At 40.8% G+C, this 25691-nt stretch overlaps 1 pseudogene; it reads right to left on the reverse strand.

The window, feature by feature from the left end:
* Window positions 1–1877: 1877 nt before the first annotated feature.
* LOC126299972 (5S ribosomal RNA) lies at window positions 1878–1995 on the reverse strand (annotated as a pseudogene).
* Between the last annotated feature and the right edge of the window lie 23696 nt (window positions 1996–25691).

Raw genomic sequence — 25691 nt, forward strand, 5'->3', positions numbered from 1 at the left:
GTGGTAGGTTTCGTGGCTTTCTGAAGGAGAATAAAGGTGAAGTGCTTGAGAATGAAAAACCGCTAGGAGGAAAAGACACGCTTACTCTTAAAGAAACTGATTCTCTTCACATATTTTATGGGATAATTGTTAGGAAATACTCAAACAGCTAGTAGTAGTAGTAGCTTTATTCATCCGCAGATCTCTTTTTACAAGGATATAGGCCATGTCAAAGTATTTACAAGTTAAGACCAATTTAAAATAAGCTAATTCGTATACACATATATTTACAGACTTCTATTTACAGACAATCATTAGATATACTCCTGGTATACAATACTTTTTTTACAAATAACTTATTAAATACTGTAATGCCACAGTAGACACTGAGGCGTGTTGGCTGGGCAGGTTATTTTCACAATTTCTACACGGACCAAACACCAACACCATCTGTGCCCGAAAGACATTTGGTGTTAAGTACAGCACAAGAAATGAAGCCTTTTCGCATAGGCACTCACTATCAGAACCCCTCTGATATAATGAGAAAGTGTCCTTACAGAATTTGAACGTAGCCCATATCATTTAAGTCGGCTTAGCTGCTCAAGTAACGACATTCTGTGGACTTAAGGTACTAAAAAAAGTATCTATGATGCAGTCTTACATAGTGTGAAGACAAATTCGCGCACTAGGACTTCGCGGCGTGATTCCTCACATACTAGCAATGCAAAAATGACTGTCACAAAAATTCATCCTAAGCATATTTCCGGCAGTAAATGAACGTTAAAGATTGGCAACCTGGCAACACTGTAATGACATGTACGGTAACAACCTCTTCCAGTACACACGACTAGCGCTGTGCTGGTGATGCAGTAGCTGGCGTTCTGGGTTAGCATGCAGGCGGTCAAAGGTTCGATTCTGGGCTGAGGCATATCACTTTTTATTTGTCATATAAAACTGTAGTATACACCAAAGCCACACGCATCCGACATTTACTGTTACATTCCTAACGCAATGTAATGGACCTGAACGTGGGAAGAATAATAATTGATACTGATCGACCGGATCCTTGGGGGAGGGTACACAGAAAACAGGTTTGGAATCTAGTAGATGCAGTGGTGCAAAACAATTCGCGTCCACGATGTGCAAAAGGCTTCTTTAAAAGCTGACCAATGAAAACGATTGTACTTCCATTTCTGTGTTCGTAGTATGTAAGTGCAAATGTTTTGTAGAAGACCCACTGTAATCGCTGTATGAGGATTAAGACGCCAGATTCCGTACCACGGAGACTACATTTAGCAAATAAAAACAAATTCGCCTGACCTCCAGCAGCATGCTAACCCAAAACACTGTCCACTGCACCAACTGCATAGTACTGCACCGACAAGCTGACAGAGGCAGTTGCCGTACATGTCATTACAGTGTTGCCGGATTGCAAAATCTTTGACGTCGATTGACTGACGGAAATAGGCGCAGAACGAAATTTTGTAAGAGACATTTTTCTATTGGTAGTATGTGAGCAATGGCGTTGCGAAGTCCGATTGCGCGTATTTTTATTCACCCTGTATATCAATAAGGAAAATAATCGCTGCACTGAGGTGCTGAAGAGACCTAGTGTAAGTCCAGGTGTGTTTACTGCAAAAGCATTCTACACCATCTGCCGCGTAGTTATATACACAAGTGACGAAAGTCAAGCAAAGCAACTCCGTCTTCACGCCACAAGTGGCCCATCGGGACCATTCGACCGCCGTCTCATCCTCAGGTAAGGATGCGGATAGGAGGGGCGTGTCGTCAGCACACCGCTCACCTGATCGTTTCGATAGTTTCTTTAACCGGAGCCGCTACTATTCGGTCGAGTAGCTCCTCAATTGGCAACACGAGGCAAAGTGCACCCCGAAAAATGGCAACAGCGCATGGCGGCCCGGATGGTCACCCATCCAAGTGCCGGCCACTCCCAACAGCGCTTAACTTCGGCGATCTGACGGGAACCGGTGTATCCACTGCGGCAAGGCCGTTGCGACGAAAGTCAACGGATACCTCCTAATATCGTGTCCGGCCTACTTTTACCCGGCGAGGTGCAGCTCGACGCCGGCTGGGGTGGCCGAGCGGTTCTAGACGCTACAGTCTGGAACCACGCGACCGCTACGGTCGCAGGTTCGAATCCTGCCTCGGGCATGGATGTGTGTGATGTCCTTAGGTTAGTTAGGTTTAAGTAGTTCTAAGTTCTAGGGGACTGATGACCTCAGCAGTTAAGTCCCATAGTGCTCAGAGCCATTTGAACCATTTTGCAGCTCGACGTGGTATGGACTCCACAAGTCGTCGTAAGCTCTACAGAGATAGTGAGCCATGCTGCCTCTATAGCCGTCCATAATTGCGAAAGTGTTGCCGGATCAGGATTTTGTGCACGAACTGTTCCATGAGATTCATGTCGGACGGTCTGGGTGGCTATGTCATTCGCTCGAATTACTCTGAATGTCCTTCAAACCAATCGCGAACAGCTGCAGAGTGGTGACATGGACCACTGTCACCAATTAAAATTCTATCGTTTTTTGGGAACATTAAGTCAATGAATTACTGAAAATGGTCTTCAAGTAGCCGAAATAACCATTTCCAGTCAATGATCGGTTCAGCTGCACCAGAGGACCCAGTCCATTCCATGTAAACATAGACCACACGGTTATGGAGCCACCACCAGCTCGCACAGTCCCTTGTTCAAAACCGGGTTTCATGGCTTCGTGCGGTCTTAGCCACGCTCAAATCCTACCACCAGCTCTTACCACAAGAAATCGGGATTCATATAACTAGGCTACGGATTTCAGTCATCTAGGGTCCAAGCAATATGGACAGTAACCCAGGAGTGACGCTGCAGGCGATGTCGTAGCGTTAGCAAAGGCACTCGCGTTGGTCGTCTGCTACCCTAGCCCATTAACCCCAAATTTAGCCGCTCTGTCCTAGCGGATACGTTCGTTGTAAGACCCAGATTGATTTCGACAGTATTTTCACACAGTGTTGCTTGTCTATGTGCAATGATAACTCCTGGTCATTAAGTGAAGCCCGTCGGCCATTGCGTTCTCCGTGGTGAGAGGTAATGCCTGAAATGTGGTATTATCAGTACACTCTTGACGCTGTGGGACGTGGAATATTGAATTCGCTAAATATTTCCGGCATGGAACCTCCGATGCGTCTAACTCCAACCACCGTCCCGAGTTTAAAGTCTGTTAACTCCCGTCGCACGGCGACAATCACGCCGCAAACCTTTTCACATGAATAGCTTGAGTAAAACTGATAGCTCCACTAATGCACTGTCCTTTTATACCTTGTTTACACGATACTACCACCATCTCTATATGTGCATATCGCTGTTCCATGACTTTTGTCACCTCAGTGTAGGTACTCACAGAAGTCCGATGTGGGTTGCAGTTATCGTATGGCAGTGAAACTTGGTAGATATGCTAATGTGGTAATGAGGTACCGATTTACGCTACCTAACAAATTAGTTCCAATTGTGGCCATAAGGTGCTAATCTGGCGCTGTACACTGTTTGTCTGACGGTATGACATGCACGCTATGATTCGACAAGCCGCAACATGAGTGAACAGTATGGCTGTCGAGAAGAGAGAACGTGCGCTGCTAGTGAAACTGTTTCATGTGAACGGCAGCAATTACTGTGTTTCATTGAGAGGGTCTCGCCGATTGAATGGTCTGAGGAGAGACCCGGTGTCATTAAATGGTTTGAAAAAAAATGGTAACGAAATTCGAAAACACAGGTGAGTTTATTGTCGTCGATGGAAGAGAAAGGTGTATCTCATAGGAAGTTACTGAAGAGGTCGCTGTAACTGATCCTGAAGCATGTGCCCATGAAGTAACCTTTTTCCAGGGTAAATCAGTTCCGCATTAACGCATTAGAATGTCTAATAACTCTCGCTGCTATGCAATAATTATAGCCCACGCTGAATCTACGTGAGTAGCTGCAATTTAATTATAACTAACAGGTATCAGAGAAGAGCACTGTCTGATAGGCCAGAAACATTAAAAGGGAAGGAAAGAGAAACGTGGAGGGTGAAGAGTGCAAGTATCGAGAATCTTAAAATACACTTAAGCCTTTTACATGCTGAAATACATGAACTAAATCTTGAAACTGCATTTTCTAGGTTTCACATTTTTTGCATTATTGGAAGCCACTTCTCAAAAAGTATATGAGCAAATGCTATGAAATTTTCAGAAGCTTTTCGAAAAATGTTGCAGTTTCTGAAACTTCCTTATTCCAAATCAGGTGTTTTATTGTTTGGTAGAAATTGCCTCCCTTCTGTAACCTCCTAAAAATTTCGTTGGTTATTCTTCCATCACTAGATATTTCACTCCCTAAATAAGTCTGCCACTTTGAGGGATTCTCCATTCAAAGTAATATTTCCGTTGATCCCTTCGTCTCTTTCAAATACCATTACTTCACTCTTATCTTTATTTATTTTTAACCCATACCTTTTTATAATTCCTTCCACGCATCAAGTTGTAACTGTATACCTCTTTATCGCCCCATATTACCATATCATCGGCAAAACTCATCTTTTTGTCTTTTTCTTTGTGTGTGTGTGTGTGTGTGTGTGTGTGTGTGTGTGTGGGTGGGTGTGTGGGTGTGTGTGTGCGTGTGCGAGAGGGAGAGAGAGAGAAGATAGAAGCTGGGTAACGGGGAGACTGAATTTGAAACACAGAATTTATTCAGTAAGTGAATACGCAAATATTAGTGCCTCTTATGACAAGTTTTAGCTATTAATTTTGAAACATCTGCTACAGGATGACAGAAGATTTACTTTAAGGTTTGTGCACATGTCTGAGCTGTACACTTTTTGGGAATTGTTCAGTTAATATTTTTGAGATGAAAACAGTTTGTATGTTGTGGTATTTGTGGTGATGCATAATCTGAAGTTCAATACATCACATCAGTTTTGATGTAGTGAGGTAGAAAACAAATATTTATGAACACAGGTGTGTGTGTGTGTGTGTGTGTGTGTGTGTGTGTGTGTGTGTGTGTGTGTGTGTGTGTGTGTGTGTGTGTGTCCTGAATTTTTGTGGCTAAACAGAATTTGAGGTGAAAGTGCAGTTCAGGTGTTGTCAGTTTTTACAAGACATGTTGATGTTGGTAACATCACGATGAATGATGGCCAATGAAGATGGTCAGTCAGGAGCAAGATACATATAGAGAATGAAATTCTGTTTTCTTAATAAATATGACTGCTGTTCATTTCACTCACAGAAATTTAAGATGTGCTATTGGGTTCCTGCTTAACTGTAACCTCGAAAATCGTTATAGGCTATATTCTTTGAAGACAGTGAAGCATTTGTGAGAAGGAAGACTGCAGATTTGATTGACCATTTTCATTTTTCATCATTTTGTAGCAACATTACCAACAGGTAACACCCAAACTGCATTTTTAATCGAATTTGAAGTACATTATAAATTACAGTTCTCTTGTACTTAAATCTAAACGAATTATGTGTGAACATATATTCACAGCTTCTCCTTCTCTCTCTCTCTCTCTCTCTCTCTCTCTCTCTCTCTCTCTCTCTCTCTCACACACACACACACACACACACTCTCTCTCTCTCTCTCTCTCTCTCTCTCTCTCTGTGTGTGTGTGTGTGTGTGTGTGTGTGTGAGAGAGAGAGAGAGAGAGAGAGAGAGAGAGAGAGAGAGAAAGAGCAACTGAATTGTAGTACACTGACTGTCTTAAAACATGCTGCAGTAAAGTACAAAACATTGTTTGCTATTAGCTGTGTGTGACAAGAAATTTAATGGCAAGACTGAACGACACTATTTAATAAACAAAGTATAAAACAATTATGTATGAGTATCATCACAGTCTAATATATACAGTCGCGACACTTACTGCTGTGAAAGTTGTTACCATTTGACAGTTCAAGTGTCACTAGAGCCCCTAGCGGCCAGAAAGCTCGCCTTCCTCTGACGGCAGATGCGACGTAAAAATAATGTTTGCTTTTAATTCGTTTTGTACGTAATTTACAAATAGTTAGTATATTTTTGCGTCACAAGTGTTAGGAGAACAGCGAGAGACATAAATGATTGTGAAATGTAAGTAAACAGAGCACGAACTACTGAATGAAGTGACATAAGCTGCAACACATTCTTGAAGAAATAATTAAGAAGTAGCATACACTCGCACTTATTCCACTGAAAGTAAGAGAATACACACTGTATATCCCACATATGAAGTATATGGATGGTCTTCCTTGTGCAAAAACGAAACGACACATCACTTTTCATTTCGTTATGCTTTGCAGTAAGCCTCCTTCCAAAACTATAATTTCCATCTTATTCTTTGTGGTATCAGGTTATCTCAATAAAAAGCATGATTATTTTAAAACTTAATTATATCCCATTGATACATTTAAAGAAAATAAAATTAAATGAATGAGTCAGTCATAACACTTTAGCAACCCAAATGAGCCAGCTTCATCACATTTTTATTTCTTCTCTTGCTCCTACAGTCTAAGTCTTGATTCCTGAATTTAATAATGTAAAAGAGACTCACTTTCACAAACAGTCTTATTAACAGCAGCTTGAATTCAGCACAGCACCCAGGTGGAAAATTGGGGATGTCCATCAACATGTTCACAAAGAAAGCACCAAAGTTACTTATGTGAGCATATTCGTCAAAAGTAGAAGTCATCTTATTCTCACAATGAGTTAAAAATTCTTTGACATCTTCTGTACAAATAAATAGGCTTCCAAAGTTGCCTTCATAACTTTTAAAATGACAATAAACTTTGTCATTTGCGTCTAAGTCTTGGCTGCCATCTACAAGTACTGTCCTACATTTATAACAGTCATGAATTGTAAGCAGTTAAATACATAACCAAACACGTATCTCATTCTGTTTGCCTCTCCGAGTCTGCTCACTGAACACGTGTCACTGACGTCCAACAGTGGTGAAAAAAGTAATTTGGGCGCTGCTTTCATATCCAGTATTGTCTGACCCCAGTTGATCCCCTCACAATTGGAGGTAGTGTAAGTAGGCTGTTTAGGTTTTTTTTTTTTTATTGGTAACGCCACGTAGCGCTCTGTATGAAAATCACTGGCTTTGCTGTGTGCAGTCTGTGGCTGATTTGCATTGTTGTTTGCTATTGTAGAGTTGGGCAGTTGGATGTTAACAGCGCGTAGCGTTGCGCAGTTGGAGGTGATCCGCCAGCAGTAGTAGATGTGGGAAGAGAGATGGCGGAGTTTTGAAAGCGGATGATCTGGACGCATGTCCATCAGAGACAGTAAATTTGTAAGACTGGATGTCATGAACTGATATATATTATGACTTTTGAACACTAAGGTAAATACATTGTTTATTCTTTATCAAAATCTTTCATTCGCTAACTATGCCTATCAGTAGTTAGTGCCTTCAGTAGTTAGAATCTTCACTTAGCTGACAGTATTGGCGCACGCTGTATTGCAGTAGTTTGAGTAACGAAGATTTTTGTGAGGTAAGTAAGCCATGAAAGGTATAGGTTATTGTTAGTCAGGGCCATTCTTTTGTAGGGATTATTAAAAGTCAGATTGCGTTGCGTTAAAAATATTGTGTGTCAGTTTAAGCACAGTCATTTATAATTTTTCTAAGGGGACGTTTCAGTAGCTACATTGTGTGTGTTCACTAATTTGCTTAAAGCACAATTATTGAATGCAGCACAAAACTGTCATTGTGATGGGTTGCTACAAAAACCACCTTTATGCCTTATCACTGAGAAAAAGTTTTCCAGTGGATCTTGATTAATTTTGCATCTTAATAAATATAACTTGGTTCCATCCAAAACATCATCAGAAAACATGTTCAAAGCGCTTATGTTACCCAGAAGTCCTTTAACACACTTAATCCTAATTGAAAAATCTTTCCCATCAACATCTACAAATTTTCATCACTGTATCCATGGCTTCAGTGTCTTTAATATTTCCAGATGTCTTGAGGCACTTGTAATGCAGTTCCTGAAGGGTACAGGCCCTTAAACTATATGCATTAAATATGTCAAAAATATCGTTTACTTTTTGGCAAAAATCTGCAGTAGCAGTAGCAGACGATGATATGATGCCACAAGTAACAAATGTCTCAATGCCTGCTGCTACTGTATGACTCAACACACGAGCTGCAATGCTTACCTTCATTTTTGACAATTCTGGCCGTTGGACAGCTCTTTTAGTAAGCTTGGGGGCCAACGTGTACTTCCTTTCACAATGAGTTGAGTACAACTGACAAATGTCCTTCCATGAAGCAGTGCCAATCAATCCTTCATCTGTTGTGTGGATAATGTTATACCTGAATAAATTATTACGTATGCTTTTTATCAAATGTGGGGTGTCATAAAAAAGTAGATCTTACACCCTTCGTGTACTAAGCATGGATTAACTGGTGTGATACCCAGTATGTGCCTCCACTCCACAAAATTCGAGCCTTGGTCAGTCACACATGTTTTTACAACCAAACCAATCTCTGTGAGTTTTTTGACAACTTCAAAAAATATGCTCGTCAGATGGGTGGCTCCTACTGGACCTTTGGCTGTTTAGAGAAGATGCCGTTAATCATCATAACTAATGCAGTATTGGCAACCACAGATGTAAGTATGAAACCGATGTCTTCAAATCCAATAACAGGATCCCTAGAGCTGTCATATATCAAATTTTCCATTAGTGACATCTCATCCATAGACAAATTAACAATTATATCAGTTCCTGGTAACTACTGCACTTTCTGCTTTAAAATATGAAATATGTTATTATTTATCTCACAATTTAATTGTACATCTTCCACATACCTTTGTAAGGTACGTACTGATGGAAGGCTAAAACAGTGTGATAAAAAACTGTATGCCTGAGCACTACAATACAACAATGAACCATCAACCATGGACCTTGCCGTTGGTGGGGAGGATTGTGTGCCTCAGCGATACAGATAGCCGTGCCGTAGGTGCAACCACAACGGAGGGGTATCTGCTGAGAGGCCAGACAAACGTGTGGTTCCTGAAGAGGGGCAGCAGCCTTTTCAGTAGCTGCAGGGGAAACAGTCTGGATGATTGACTGATCTGGCCTTGTAACAATAACCAAAACGGCCTTGCGGTGATGGTACTGCGAACGGCTGAAAGCAAGGGGAAACTACAGCCATAATTTTTCCCGAGGGCATGCAGCTTTACTGTATGGTTAAATGATGATGGCATCATCTTGGGTAAAATACTCCGGAGGTAAAATAGTCCCCCATTCGGATCTCCGGGCGGGGACTACTCAAGAGGAGGTCGTTATCAGGAGAAAGAAAACTGGCGTTCTACGGATCGGAGCGTGGAATTTCAGATCCCTTAATCGGGCAGAGAGGTTAGAAAATTTAAAAAGGAAAATGGATAGGTTAAAGTTAGATATAATGGGAATTAGTGAAGTTCGGTGGCAGGAGGAACAAGACTTTTGGTCGGGCGAATACAGGGTTATAAATACAAAATCAAATAGGAGTAATGCAGAAGTAGGTTTAATAATAACAAAATAGGAGTGCGGGTAAGCTACTACAGATAGCATAGTGAACGCATTATTGTGGCCAAGATAGACACGAAGCCCACGCCTACTACAGTAGTACAAGTTTATATGCCAACTAGCTATGCAGATGACGAAGAAATTGAAGAAATGTGTGATGAAATATAAGAAATTATTCAGATAGTGAAGGGAGACGACAATTTAATAGTCATCGGTGACTGGAATTCGAGTATAGGAAAAGGGAGAGAAGGAAACGTAGTAGGTGAATATGGATTGGGGCTAAGAAATGAAAGAGGAAGCCGCCGGGTAGAATTTTGCACAGAGCACAACTTAATCATAGCTAACACTTGGTTCAAGAATCATAAAACAAAGTTGTATACATGGAAAAAGCCTGGAGATACTGAAAGGTATCAGATAGATTATATAATGCTAAAACAGAGATTTAGGAACCAGGTTTTAAATTGTAAGACATTTCCAGGGACAGATGTGGACTCTGACCACAATCTATTGGTTATGAAATGTAGATTAAAACTGAAGAAACTGCAAAAAGGTGGGAATTTAAGGAGATGGGAACTGGATAAAGTGAAAGAACCAGAGGTTGTACAGAATTTCAAGGAGAGCATAAGGGAGAAACTGACAGGACTGGGGGAAAGAAATACAGTAGCAGAAGAATGGGTCGCTTTGAGGGATGAAGTAGTGAAGGCAGCAGAGGATCAAGTACGTAAAAAGACGAGGGCTAGTAGAAATCCTCGGGTAACAGAAGAGATACTGAATTTAATTGATGAAAGGAGAAAATACAAAAATGCAGTAAGTGAAGCAGGCAAAAAAGAATACAAACGTCTCAAAAATGAGATCGACAGGAAGTGCAAAATGGATAGGCAGGGATGGCTAGAGGACAAATCTAAGGATGTAGAGGCTTATCTCACCAGGGATAAGATAGATACTGCCTACAGGAAAATTAAAGAGACCTTTGGAGAAAAGAGAACTACTTGCATGAATATCAAGAGCTCAGATGGAAACGCAGTTCTAAGCAAAGAAGGAAAAGCAGAAAGGTGGAAGGAGTATATAGAGGGTCTATACAAGGGCGATGTACTTGAGGACAATATTATGGAAATGGAAGAGGATGTAGATGAAGATGAAATGGGAGATATGATACTGGGTGAAGAGTTTTCAGAGCACTTGAAACGTCCCCTTTGAAAAATTGTGCATGATTCTGCTTAAACTGACACACAATATTCTTTTAGCGCAGCGTAATCTGACTTTCAATAATCCCTACAAAAGAATGGCCCTGACTAACATTAACCTATACATTTCACAAATCACTTACCTCACTAAAATCTTGGTTACTCGAACTACTGCAATACAGCGAGCGCAACTACTGCCAGCTAAATAAAAGATTCAAACTACGGAAGGCACTAACTACTGATAGGCATAGTTATCAAATGAAAGATTTTGATAGAGAACAAACAATGTATTTACCTCAATAGTGTTCAAAAGTCATAATGTATATAGCAGTTCATGACATCCAGTCATACAACAAAATTCAAAACTCCGCCATCTCTCTCCCCACATCCACCACTGCTGGCGGCTCACCTCCATCTGCGCAACGCCACGCGCTGTTAACATCCAGCTGCCCAACACTACAATGGCGAGTATTACACCAATGCCAACCAGCCACTGACTGCACACAGCACAGCCAGTGATTTTTCATACAGAGTGCTATGTGGCGTTACCAATAAAAAAAACCTGAACAGCCTACTTACACAGAGCACTGAAAGACCTGAGTCGAAACAATGGCCCGGGAGTAGACAACATTCCATTACAACTACTGACAGCCTTGGGAGAGCCAGTCCTGACAAAACTCTACCAGCTGGTGAGCAAGATATATGAGGCAGGCGAAATACCCTCAGACTTCAGGAAGAATATAATAATTCCAATCCCAAAGAAAGCAAGTGTTGACAGATTTGAAAATTACCGAACTATCAGTTTAATAGCTCACGGCTACAAAATACTATTGCGAACTCTTTACAGAGAACGGAAAAATTTGTAGAAACCGACCTCGGGGAAGATCAGTTTGGATTCCGTAGAAATATTGGAACACGTGAGGCAATACTGACCCTACGACTTATCTTAGAAGCTAGATTAAGGAAAGGCAAACGTACGTTTCTAGATTTTGTAGATTTAGAGAAAGCTTTTGACAATGTTGATTGGAACAATCTCTTTCAAATTCTGAAGGTGGCAGGGGTAAAATACAGGGAGCGAAAGGCTATTTACAATTTGCACAGAAACCAGATGGCAGTTATAAGAGTCGAGGGACATGAAAGGGAAGCAGTGGTTGGGAAGGGATTGACGCAGGGTTGTAGCCTCTTCCCGATGCTTTTCAATCTGTATATTGAGCAAGCAGTAAAGGAAACAAAAGAAAAATTCGGAGTAGGTATTAAAATCCATGGAGAAGAAATAAAAACTTTGAGGTTTGCCGATGACATTGTAATTCTGTCAGAGGCAGCAAATAACTTGAAACAGCAGTTGAACGGAATGGTTAGTGTCTTGAAAGGAGGATATAAGATGAACATCAACAAAAGCAAAACGAGGATAATGGAATGTAGTCGAATTAAGTCGGGTGATGCTGGGTGAGTTAGATTAGGAAATGAGACACTTAAAGTAGTAAAGGAGTTTTGCTATTTGCGGAGCAAAATAACTGATGATGGTCGAAGTAGAGAGGATATAAAATGTAGACTGGCAATGGCAAGGCAAGCGTTTCTGAAGAAGAGAAATTTGTTAACATCAGTGTCAGGAAGTCGTTTCTGAAAGTATTTGTATGGAGTGTAGCCATGTATGGAAGTGAAACATGGACGATAAATAGTTTGGACTAGAAGAGAATAGAAGATTTTGAAATGTGGTGCTACAGAAGAATGCTGAAGATTAGATGGGTAATCACATAACTAACGATGAGGTATTGAATAGGATTGGGGAGAAGAGAAGTTTGTGGCACAACTTGACTAGAAGAAGGAATCGGTTGGTAGAACATGTTCTGAGGCATCAAGGGATCATCAATTTAGTACTGGAGGGCAGCGTGGAGGGTAAAAATCGCAGAGGGAGACCAAGAGATGAATACACTAAGCAGATTCAGAAGGATGTAGGTTGTAGGTGGTACTGGGAGATAAAGGAGCTTGTACAGGATAGAGTAGCATGGAGAGTTGCATCAAACCAGTCTCAGGACTGAAGACCACAACAACAAAAAGAGCAAATAATTTAGTTTCATCGTTCCATCTCGCCCCACGTTTTCCATTCAATGGTATACTAATTTGGCTTATCAATAAATCGAGTGCATCTCGAGTACTTGGAACCAACACTTTTTAAAATGAGCTTGTCCTTTTCTACTTGTGTCCTGTGACGTTGTGGTTGCTGTTTATTCTTGCGTTGGGCACTTTACTTGTCACGTAGTAATTTTGTACGACGTCTAATGATTTGCACGTTTTTACATTTCACACGATTTTCCAACACGTGAATAATTTCACGTAGTCTAAGCATTTCACCTTCAAAAGATGTCTGTGTTGCACATTCCGTTGTTAGTGATTTTATGTGTGTCTCTCGTGTAGTAACACTTGTGGTAGCTGTTTCTTTTGCGTCAGGAGACAGTTTTATTGTTTTTGCGGTAACACTTTCACGCTTGTATGGAAATTTTCTCTTCATCATCACTAGTTGCGGCTTATTCGGCACGTCAAATAACGTAGGAACTGCATTCCATACCAATGTCTTCAATGACGCGAAATGTAACGCACAAAACTTCACGTTATTGTGGAAATAAATGACATCTTTTCGCAGCAGGTCCTGTCCTCTACTGTTTATTAACCATTTCTTGCTCCTAAAAAAGAAAAACAAATTCAGTAATTCAATACGGTTTAGAAAAAAATCGTAAATAAAGAGCGCTCTAATGTGATGTTTCATACCACTCCTTAGGAAACCTGAAGAATGACAAATGTGGTGTCTTCTTCCTATTTTAAAACTGCAATTCATTGCGCTACATACGCTGCCTTTCGTAAAAACCATCTCAAAAATGAATATAAACGATACTGTTTACATTTACTGAATACCGTGTTCAGCAGCGTAGCTTCTCTGGGCGCTGTTGTCGAGGTGTATAACAAAAATCAGCTACAGTGTCGCGACTGTATATATTAGACTGTGGTATCATCTAGATAGAGTGTTATGCCTTTTCTTTTTATAAAAAGTTGAAACAGTACAATGTGTTGTTAAACTGTTAATCAAACTCTTTTGGGCCAAATGTTTGAAGTGATTTAGAGGTAACAAAAGTACTGAGAGTATTATTCTTTTAGCATCAAGAGTAAATAATAATCAACAAACAGTAACAGCATTTGTAATTTTGCAAAGCAGAAACGTTGTATACGCGAAAGTTGGTGCACGCTGAGCTGGGTCACCAGAGGGCTGTGTTTCGGCTGTAGCACTACGAAAATGATGTCATCAAAGCGCACCCAGGCCAGTGGACGCGGCAGAATGACGTTGTTGGCTTTAGTGTCACGTGGTACACTGCTCCCCGCCACTGCGCATTGCCCCACCATTCGCCCTCTTTACGTGCACACCACTTGATCACACCACTAGACCCTAGTCACGCCATATGCCACACTATGCCAGTCCTCATGATAGCAGGAGCAGCCTATGATTAACTCAGTAGCTAACGTTAACTCAGTTAGTCCTACAACCACACTGTCGGGTTGTCCATCACCCGGCCATTTTATTATCTTAACTTCGAATGCGTCACTTGCTGTTAGTGTGCTGTTTTTCTGTCTACTTTCAGTGTTTGTGTATTTAATGAAGTGCCAGCATCTGTAAGCGAATTTAAAATTTGTTGTGTAGTATTTTTCTGTTAGGGACACAAGCGACCCAACGTTGTGGTTTGTGCAACAATATTGTATACAAGGTAGCTTGCTTTATTTTAAAATACATGTCATTCATAGTAGTTAAAATAATGATCAAGGTCTTGAGATCCCTTATTGTCAATCTGTTATTAATTTTATAATATTTTTAGCCATCAATATTGCGTATTCAGGTAGTGGCCTTTCAGTAGTAAAAACTACGAAAATATTGAACGATGATACAGAAACCGACAATATAAACTACAGTGACTTTAGAGATCAATAAGGAAGCTAGTATGAGATTTTCACTCTGCAGCGGAGTGTGCGCTGAAATGAAACTTCCTGGCAGAGTAAAACTGTGTGCCCGACCGAGACTCGAACTCGGGATCTTTGCCCTTCGCGGGCAAGTGCTCTACCACCTGGGCTCCTGTAGCACGACTCACGCCCGTTCCTGACAGCTTTACTTCTGCCAGTATATCGTCTCCTACCTTCCAAACTTAATCTGCCAGGAAGTTTCATATCAGTGCACACTCCGCTGCAGAGTAAAAATCTCATTCTAGAAACATCCCCCAGGCTGTGGCTAAGCCATGTCTCCACAGTATCCTTTCTTTCAGGAGTGCTAGTTCTACATGGTTCGCAGAAGAGCTTCTGTTAAGTTTAGAAGGTAGGAGACGAGATACAGGCAGAAGTAAAGCTGTGAGGAACGGCCGTGAGTCGTGCGTCGGTAGTTTAGATGGTAGAGCACTTGCCCGCGAAAGGCGAAGGTCCTGAGTTCGAGTCTCGGTCGGGCACACAGTTTTAATCTGCCAGGAAGTTTCAAAGAAGCTAGTGTTGATGACGAAAGAGATGAATGAATTTGATAATGTCGAGGACGAATTTCGATGACAGTGTGATGATAAAAGTGAAGAACCAGTTTCTAGGAAAATTGCTTTGGAAAGAATGGCTAGAAGTGGTTCATAAACTATTTCCACTCAGCTAATAAGAGAACATGGAATTAAAATTTAGTAAACCTTTATCCAGGAGTCAAAAGTGAAGCACGTAATGTTTCACATGAAAAGAATGTTTTCCGCTTATTTGTTTCAGATGAAGCCAAGTGCCAATAACAAGGCGTAGATAATGTGTTTCCGCCAACGAAACAAAGGCAGAAAGCGACAACCATAGTGTGTAATTCGTTCTCGGAGTCATTGTACTGAACACTGACAAGGAATCTGTGGCAGTGCAAATATGACAGAGCCTAGACTATCACAGAAGGCTTAACTATTTTGTGTCAATTCGTTTTCAAAGTGGAAAAGTACGTACCTGTATGCATTAGAATAGTTTTCATTTGAGAGGAGGAGAGCTTAATGTATTGCTTCAGTTTACAGTAATTGTTACCAAAGGAACTACGTTAACCAAATTAGCGATGTATAAGCGTATAGGCGATTTTTTAAAGTACTTATATGACTTGTAGATCAGGGGTGTACAAATCGCGGGCCTCATGAGGCCAAAAGCAAGTATCAGTGCGGCCCAAGGTATGAGCATTTATCACAAGATGGGTAAAAATAATTCCGTAACATTCCGTTTATGTTAAATTATGATAAACTGAATATCTTCAATTTGAAACCCCTTTCACACGATGCTATTCTCTCATTGATTCATCCCGTTCCTAACACAGCCACCCGTGTTGGTCAGTTATCTTACGGCTACTTCAGTTAAAACTAGAGATTTAAAGACGTATAATGAAATTAATTTATGGACATGCAACGAAATTACTGCCCAATTGTGAGGAAGAATCTCTTTCACTGTCGTTCTGATCACCGCAAGTCGGTAGACGTTAGAGACCCTCATGTGGACTACAATGTTTACTATCAGAGAGTACCGTAATTCCGTAAAGACAGGTTTAATTTGGTACCATCTCCATTGCTGCAAATAAGAACCACATATGAACATGAATGTCTCTATAATGGGCTTCAAGAAAACTTTTTTCTTTCCTGTACAGTTTTCACCATAGCCAATGATCAGTACAAGTCAAAATGCATTAGTATTACACTTGATGGCGGAAGCTGCTTGCCTTGCCCTTCGCCATCCCGCAGCAGTCATCATATTCATTCCCCTACCACTCCACACGGAGTAGAGAAAGTTCTTTATGACGTGGTCTTACTGTACTACCAGGCCGCAAGGACTTGTTCGCTGTCTCTGGTCGGTACTTCACGGTGGATGTCGGAAGCCACCGTCTTGGGACTACTGTCAACCTGTGCGAGCTAACAGTATCTTTGTTGGACTTTTACGTATCGTACTTGCCCATAGATAAATACCCCTTGGTGCACAGACGTGCGTTTAATGTGTCATCTTATATGCACATACGGTTGTGAACAGTTATTTTCAAGTGTAATGCACATAAACAATAAATATAGAACACAATTTCTGAAGAAAGCCTTGAGAACAATCTGAGAACTTCAACCATTTCGATCGAACCCGATACTGATACATTAATTTATCGAATTCAAAGTCAAATGTCATATTAATTCTGTGATTTGTAATTAATTATGTATGAAATTGTTAATGATATCTCATACATAAAAAGTCACGTTAATTCATCTTGCTTTCTTAGAATAAAGAATCATAAATCAATAAATTTTAAACTACCTAAAAGTATTAACTATATACGCCTCTGACCACATCCCCCCCCCTCTTTTTTCCCAGCGGTTATTTTTACTGTTAAGTACATTATGTGCGGCACAAAAATACTCGTCTGCTTCCAATGTGCGACAAGTAAGCTAAGAGGTTGGAAAGCCCTTGCTCTAGAACAATGAACATAAAAATAACTTCAAAATTAAAACTTAATAATGTAATATACATTAATTTACTACATTCTTAAATCGGTCACCAGCAACCCCACAGTGTTAGCCATGTTTTGAATGTCTTCCAGTGTCGTACTAGGATTAAAACTGGAGAGGGAGACCAAGACGTGGATACTTTACAGCAACCACATCAAAGCAATCTTCGATCTGAAAACCACAACAACATCATAATGACAGTTTCGCTCAGCTGCGGTACTGCAAAGACTACTTGCTGTCTTTATGGGTGTAACTGTTGTGTCTTTAACTGGCGGCGAGGATAGTTGTAGGGTATGAGCTTCTACTGTGTGATTTAACGGCTTGCATACACTAAGCCAGGTGCTTTCGCATTGCGATTCTGTTATAGCAATCATGTATTGACGTCATATATTCATTTGTCAACTGTAGTAACTCAACACACTGTTCTCAATGGACGACGGATAGCCTCCCGACCTCTTCCGTTCAGTCTTTTCTCCTGTCGGCCTGTTTGCCATTACCTTGACGGGTCCGTCCAGACAGATTCCCTTCCAACTCCACTTGTGAACTGCGTCTGTATACACCTTTATGAACATGTATGTTGGCTGTATGCGGATAGAATAATATTCTCCCTCGTATGTTACGAGTTAATGATTTGTATAGTCAGAAAGTGACTGTGAAAGTGACATAGAATCCTCCTGTGATATCCCCAGTAGCGAAGACAGCATTCTAGCCTCAGGGTAAACTGAAGTTATTCTTTGCAGAGCATGAAGTGGAAACTACATTGCTCCAGTAGAGATATTTTAATATATGTTTGTCGTGAATGGTTGATTGATTAGCAAGAGACAAGGGGACAACATGGCAACCGGACTTTTACAATTTTTTATATTTATCGTATGCGAAGGTTTTTTCAAAGCAGTCCCACACAGCTCCAGAAAATTCTCGAGAAAATAGACTTTGAAGTATTCTAATCAATCAGCGCGCCCTGTGGTAGAGTGCTTTTGCCGGCACGGTAGCTCAGCGTATTAGGTCAAAGGGCTGGCTGCCCTGTGTGTGTGGGAAGAAAAAGAACCTGAGCGAAGTATTCAACGATGAACTGAAAGGGGTGTCCTGTGACGTCAGCCCAGACCCAGTGACGAGATCAATAACGAATAAAATGAGGAATAAACAAGAAAAAAACTCGCCATGCGAGGAACCTGGCCTCGACCCCCAAATGATTAAACGTTTTGGATAAAGGTACATGAGGGGTTGGGTTGTTTGGGGAAGGAGACCATACAGCGAGGTCATCGGTCTCATCGGATTAGGGAAGGAAGTCGGCCGTGCCCTTTCAAAGGAACCATCCCGGCATTTGCCTGGCGCGATTTAGGGAAATCACGGAAAACCTAAATCAGGATGGCCGGATGCGGGATTGAAGCATCGCCCTCGCGAATGCGAGTCCAATGTGCTAGCCACTGCGCCACCTCGCTCGGTAAAGGTACATGACCTACTAGGATTTCTGTGAGGTGTAAAGTAGATGAAGGTGAAACAAAAAGTTGGTAGCGCTGGATCTGGTCTCGTTTCGGTCATTTTTTCTTCGTCTCTTTCGTGGAAAGAACCGCTGTTTCCGTCGTGTGCTTTTAGACATTTCTTGGCAGAAGAGCAATATCTTTGTCCTCAAAATGTGTGTGCTTTCATTAAAATATCTTACGCGTAGGAAAATGTACGTTCACGAAGCTATAAGGATCGAAATCAATCCGTTGAGAACGTGTTTGCGCAAACATAATCAGGGAATTTACAGATTTGTGCCTGTTTAGTGCACACTTTAACGCATTACTGTGCTCACATTTTTTTATGAATGCGTGTGTGTGTGTGTGTGTGTGTGTGTGTGTGTGTGTGTGTGTGTGTGTGTGTGTGTGTGTGTGTTATAGTTCTTGCTGTTTTAAGTCGATAGATGATAGTGTCTCCAACATTTACTTCTTCTCTCCAGGAGCGTGCCTTCCTTGTTCATAGTAACTTGAAGAGATGATCTTTGTCCACCCCAGAATAACTAAGAGCAACGCGGGAAGCGACTTGTATGTAACGAGCTTGAAAGATCATTCTAACCAGAAACACTTGCCTCTTCTGTGCTCTGAGCAAGATGTCTGTTAACTACTAGAGCTCAGTAAACCGAAGTGGGGCAGAATGGTAACATGGCTTCCGAGACTCAGCGAATTCTCATGATTAAGAGAAGAACTTTCACTGCAGAGGCACTGACGTCCGTGCGTTTGTGAATGGCCTCCTTCGTCACTTAGCAGTCCTTGAATCCAAGAGGTTTAGCCTCGGCTAGTTTGAATTGGCGGAAAGTATGCGGACGACACGTGAGTATACTTCTGTGGGCCACGGGCTTCGCCATAACTGTACAGTCACCACTGCATTGTCTTTCTTTTTATTTTCACTTTCTGTGATAACCCCACACAGCATGCAGCCTAACGTTTAAACCATTCTTTAAAAAGTGTGACTCTTTTTTTTTTTATCAGCGGTCACTGTCAGTGACGAACCGATACAAATACTTTTTTTATGAACACAGCGCCACTTGACTCTATTGTTGTTTATTTAATTACGCGCCAGGTTTCGGCCCTTTATGCCATCTTCAAGTGATTGAGTTTTTGTCATATATATGTTGCTGTCATACATATGTTAACGACATAAACTCAGTCACTTGAAAGTGACATAAAAGGGTGAAATTTGGGTCGTAATTAAATAAACAACAATACAGTGAAATGGCGGTGTGTTCATTTAAAAATTATTGTATAACTGTTGCTCAGCAACATCGAAAAGATACAGATATCACAACTGCTTCCACTCATTACTAACTGATCTTTTTCCATTCATGTACGTTCGACCGAGAGCTGTTGTAGGTATTTTACGACTTCAGTCATTTGTTACTTCCGGCTTTACTGACAGGCGTGAGCCTTTGGACCTTTCCACAATCACAGCTTTGAATCGTCGTGCAAGACACATACTCTGTCCATTGAAATCTTCTCCCTTTCATTTTCTGGACAACACTTGCTTGTCGCATCAGTTCTTACAGATCACAGTTGTTAGTTTCTCTCCACCTATCTACAGGGTGCGAAACCAACGTTCTAAAACAAAAACGACTCGGTAAAAATAAATTTAAAGTCAAGTAGTATGAGATGGAAGAGGGGGTAAGCCTGTGAGGCCATATTACCAACATGGCAGTCATTTTGTATGCCGTCATTTTGGGTGCAACTCGTAATTTTCAAATGGAAAGGGGGTTATTTGACATATTAGACAGATGAAGAACCACATGAAAAAAATGATGCCTTTCTTTTGATCACAACCTTACCTGTTCTCGAGTTATGGCTGATGTTCCTAACTTAAAGGCGATGTGTAAGCTGGTGGATTTAATAAATGCGCCGAAGGCATTAATATCATCCCGAAGTTAGGAGAGAGGGGTATCTCTGCTGTCGCAAAAGATTTCAACCAACGCCTCCCAGACAGACCACCCATTACCCACAGAGCGGTGGTGAAAATTGAAATTCCGTGAAACTGATTATATCGCAGTCAGTCCGAAAGCTGTACTATCAGAAATGGCTACGGATGAAGCAACTTCAGCTTCTGTTCTGGCATCGTTCAGTAAGAGTCCAGAGTCCTCGTTGCGTGTCGCAGGAAACTGGGCTCATCAGTAATGAGCATTTTGGCTGCACAGAATATGGCATGACTCGAGACTGAATGAAGCTGTGCTAAAATTAAAGCCACTATGGTTTTTCCCGTGTAATTCTCTATCTATCTAATATGTAACATGACCTTCTTTTCATTTGAAAATTACGAGTTGCATTCAAGATGGTGGTTTCCAATATGACTGCTACGTTGAAAACTTAGCCTCTCAGTTTCTTCCTCTCTCCCATCTCAGACTATTTACTTTAAATTTCTGTTTATCCATCTATTATTGTTTTAGAATTGTTTTGTCACCCCTACGGAGCACCCTGTATATTGTGACGTCCCTGTGCACAGTTTACAGCTTTTGACTTCTTTATTTTATTTCATTTTCACTGAACTCGTAATAAGATGCCTTCAGCGCAATAGATGTTTTATTCAAGAACATGAGCAAGGCAACGCATTTTGGAGACATTTTCTTGTCCGTTCCTATATGACAGGTGCGAATAGGACTGTTCAGTGCCACTTTGGTAGCTGTAAGGAAATCGTGTAGTGAGTAGAACGCTAGAACGTGAGAACAACATCGGATAAAGCCTGCCGCTGTGGACACTAAATCCCCAATACTTACTACTAGTTATTAAGTAAAACCGATAGCGTTGAGATGAGATTTCGGGCCAGCTCTGTGTGTTTATTAACAACACCACAGTGATATGAACACGTTTTTACTTCAATATAAACTAAAGCAACTGACGCCTGTACTGAGAAATGAGAATTTCCGGACGTACACGAAGAAGTGTAACCTGTTACTCAAAATTTAGAGCACATACGAGACTAAGTCAACCAAAAGTCATAGCCCAAATTTAGATTAGATTTATTTTTATTCGAACTGATCCGTAGTGAGCAGGTTCTCCAGGATGTAGAACATGTCAGAAAAACAACAACACATGACAAATATTTACAACTAAAACATATAAGCTAATGTACCATTGCACAGGTCACAAGTGGAATGATCGTCATTTTTAAATGAACACTATATGAAAGAATCATTTTGCAAATACTAATGCACTGAATTTAAAATAAAAAAGTTTATTTATTTATAAGGTAATAAACGTGTAATACAACTACTATAATACTTAATTGATAATGTGTGTTCCTGAATAATGCACACCTTTTTGTACAAGACTAAGTGACTTTAAATCCTTGTGAAGATTATTCTTATTTCTAGTATTGATTCCATGAATTGAGCTGTTGGTTTGAAAAAGTGATGTATGTTTAATGACAAATTTCATTAAGGAATAAATATATTGGGAAGCAGTAGTTAGTATCTCTAGTTCCCTAAACAGGCTTCTGCAGGATGTTCTTGAGTTCACACCACATTTAATTCTTACTGCACGTTTTTGTGCCCGGAAAACTTTAGCCTGGCTTGATAAATTGCCTCAAAAAATAATCAAAAAAAAGTGTGTGAAATCTGATCAGGTCATCAGTCCCTAAGCTTACACACTACTTAACCTAAATTATCCTAAGGACAAACACACACACCCATGGCCGAGGGAGGACTCCGCCGGGACCAGCCACACAGTCCATGACTGCTTCGCCTGAGACCCCTCGGCTAATCCCGCGCGGAAATAATAATAATAATAAATCCGATATGACATTATGGATTGAAAGCAAGCATAGTATGCCAGCTTTTTCATTTTTATATCCCCTATGTCTGACACAATTCGCATTGCAAATAGAGATTTCTTAAGATGCTTCAGCAGTTCCGTAGTGTGCTCCTCCCACTTCAATTTATTATCAAGCTGTAATCCCAAGAATTGTATGTTAGGCATATACTCGTGGAACACCCCTTACAAGTTCTGAACTGCATGTAGTGTGTTTTTTCAAAGAATTGGCTAGGAACCAGTAATTAATGTCCACAAAAATTTTATTACATCTACATCTACATCTACATGACTACTCTGCAATTCACATTTAAGTGCTTGGCAGAGGGTTCATCGAACCACAATCATACTATCTCTCTACTATTCCACTCCCGAACAGCGAGCGGGAAAAACGAACACCTAAACCTTTCTGTTCGAGCTCTGATTTCTCTTATTTTATTTTGATGATCATTCCTACCTATGTAGGTTGGGCTCAACAAAATATTTTCGCATTCGGAAGAGAAAGTTGGTGACTGAAATTTCGTAAAAAGGTCTCGCCGCGACGAAAAACGTCTATGCTGTAATGACTTCCATCCCAACTCGTGTGTCATACCTGCCACACTCTCTCCCCTGTAACGTGATAATACAAAACGAGCTGCCCTTTTTTGCACCCTTTCGATGTCCTCCGTCAATCCCACCTGGTAAGGATCCCACACCGCGCAGCAATATTCTAACAGAGGACGAACGAGTGTAGTGTAAGCTGTCTCTTTAGTGGACTTGTTGCATCTTCTAAGTGTCCTGCCAATGAAACGCAACCTTTGGCTCGCCTTCCCGACAATATTATCTATGTGGTCCTTCCAACTGAAGTTGTTCGTAATTTTAACACCCAGGTACTTAGTTGAATTGACAGCCTTGAGAATTGTACTATTTATCGAGTAATCGAATTCCAACGGATTTCTTTTGGAACTCATGTGGATCATCTCACACTTTTCGTTATTTAGCGTCAACTGCCCCCTGACACACCATACAGCAATCTTTTCTAAATCGCTTTGCAACTGATACTGGTCTTCGGATGACCTTACTAGACGGTAAATTACAGCATCATCTGCGAACAATCTAAGAGAACTGTTCAGATTGTCACCCAGGTCATTTATATAGCTGATCTTTCTACGACTACGCTTGATTTACTATTTATTCCAATGTTTGTATCATCGGCAAACAAAACGAACTTGGCATCTGGTATGTTACTGATGAAAGGTTATTGATATACACAAGAAAAAGTAAGGGCCCCAAAATGAAACCTTGTGGGACCCCACATGTAATTAGTTCCCAGGTGGATGATGTCTGATAGCTTTATACAAGTCTCTTTCCTAATAACACCCTTTGTTTCCTGCCAGAGATATAAGATTTGAAACATTTTGCAGCATTTACTGTTACACTATAATATTCTAATTTACTTAAAAGGATATTATGATTTATACAGTCAAATGCCTTTGACAGATCACAAAATATACCAGTTGCCTGCAATTTTTTGTCTAATGAATTAAGCACATATTCACTGTAAATGTAGATAGCCTTCTCAATATCAGAATCCTTTAGAAATCCGAACTGTGACTTTGACAGTATGTTATTTGAGATAAGATGGTTATAAAGCCGATTGTACATTACTTTTTCTAAAAATTTTAAGAATGTTGGCAAAAGTGAAATTGGACGGAAATTTGATGTTATTTCTTTATCTTCCTTCTTAAACAGTGGCTTGACTTCAGCATGTTTCAACCATTCAGTAAATATTCCACTGATAAACGACTGGTTACACAGATAGCTTAATATGTTACTTAACTCAGGATCACATTCTTTAATTAACTTTGTTGATATTTCATCATACCCACAAGATGTTTTTGATTTTAAATATTTTATGATGGACTTTATTTCTGCTGGGGTAGTGTGGGTCAAATTCATATTATGGAAGTTACTTGAAATGTCTGGTCTGAGGTATTCCATAGCAGCAGACATGTTCTTGTGAACACATCCACGTCGTATTGGGCTTAGTCTGATAGGAAAGTACTGCGCTGTGTACGTAAACTTGTGTTAGGTTACGTGTAAATGTCAGGTCTCGTAATATTTTTGACATTACAATGATTAGAAAGATTATGTTTTGATATGCGGAATGTAGCCGCTGTTATATGAACTTGTGGACGCAACGTACAGGATGCGGTGAGAAATACAAGTGATGTTTAAAAACCAGTCTATGTCACTTGTACAAACGCATACCCGGATTCCTAGTAAAAGTCACCTACTTGTTCGTTTTTATGGATAGCCACGCTGCAGAAATCGGTGAAACTTACGCCGGCCAGTAAGTGACGAGAAACTGCTGTAGCGACTAGAAACTGCAAACATCTCCTGTGCCACTAGTTCACACGACACAGTAACTGCAGAAAAGCTATTATTCTAGTAGCAGGTTTTACGCAGGAGAGAGATCGCAATGTCTTTCAGTGTGCCAATGATCTTCCTTTACGCCTCGGAAGCTGTCCATTTGAAAACATCTTTCAAATAATTTATCTTTACGCAAAATATTAGACGCTGAAGATGTGCAAAGACAAGTTATGTATAGGTATCGTCTTTTACAAATGCCACAATTTTTGCCTACTCAGCGAAGGAACATCAGTACACTGCACAGAGACGGTACCAAAATATGGAAACGCCACAAGAAATATAATTAAGTTTTTATACATTACGAAATGGCTAGGGGCTGTGCTCGTTGTGAGCAGACACAAGGAGGGCTGACTACTGTCCCTAAACAATTGGAAGCTTCATTGGCCAGTCGACAAGGCTTCTGGCTACTGCTCGAAGCTGCGGCGCGATTGGGGCGCTGGTAACGAGATCTGCAACGTCCGGTACCGTTGCAGTCCCCTGGTGACCTGGTTGTCACTGTGTCATCCGATACACAACATCTGACCTGTCTGTCTTCTCTGGAGAGTGAGTGGCGGACAGCGGTGGGTTCAAGTGTCACTGGGTAGAAGGCGAAACAGGGAACGGGCCACGCTGTTGCCTTATGTCTTAGCAATAGGTACGAGGTGCTAGCCAGTGTTGACTATACTTCTAAGCCAGCACGGGATGCCTCTCCTGTTGTGTTAGCTGCTGATTTCCTGCCCAGTCCGGACAGGTTCAGATGGTTGGTATGCTAGCCATTGGGAGTTCCAACATTAGGCGGATAATGATGCCCCTAAGGGAAATAGCAAGAAGGACGGGGAATAATAACAGTGTGCGT

The sequence above is a fragment of the Schistocerca gregaria genome, chromosome X (genome assembly GCF_023897955.1).
Source record: "Schistocerca gregaria isolate iqSchGreg1 chromosome X, iqSchGreg1.2, whole genome shotgun sequence".
In the NCBI taxonomy this organism is placed as follows: Eukaryota; Metazoa; Arthropoda; class Insecta; order Orthoptera; family Acrididae; genus Schistocerca; species Schistocerca gregaria.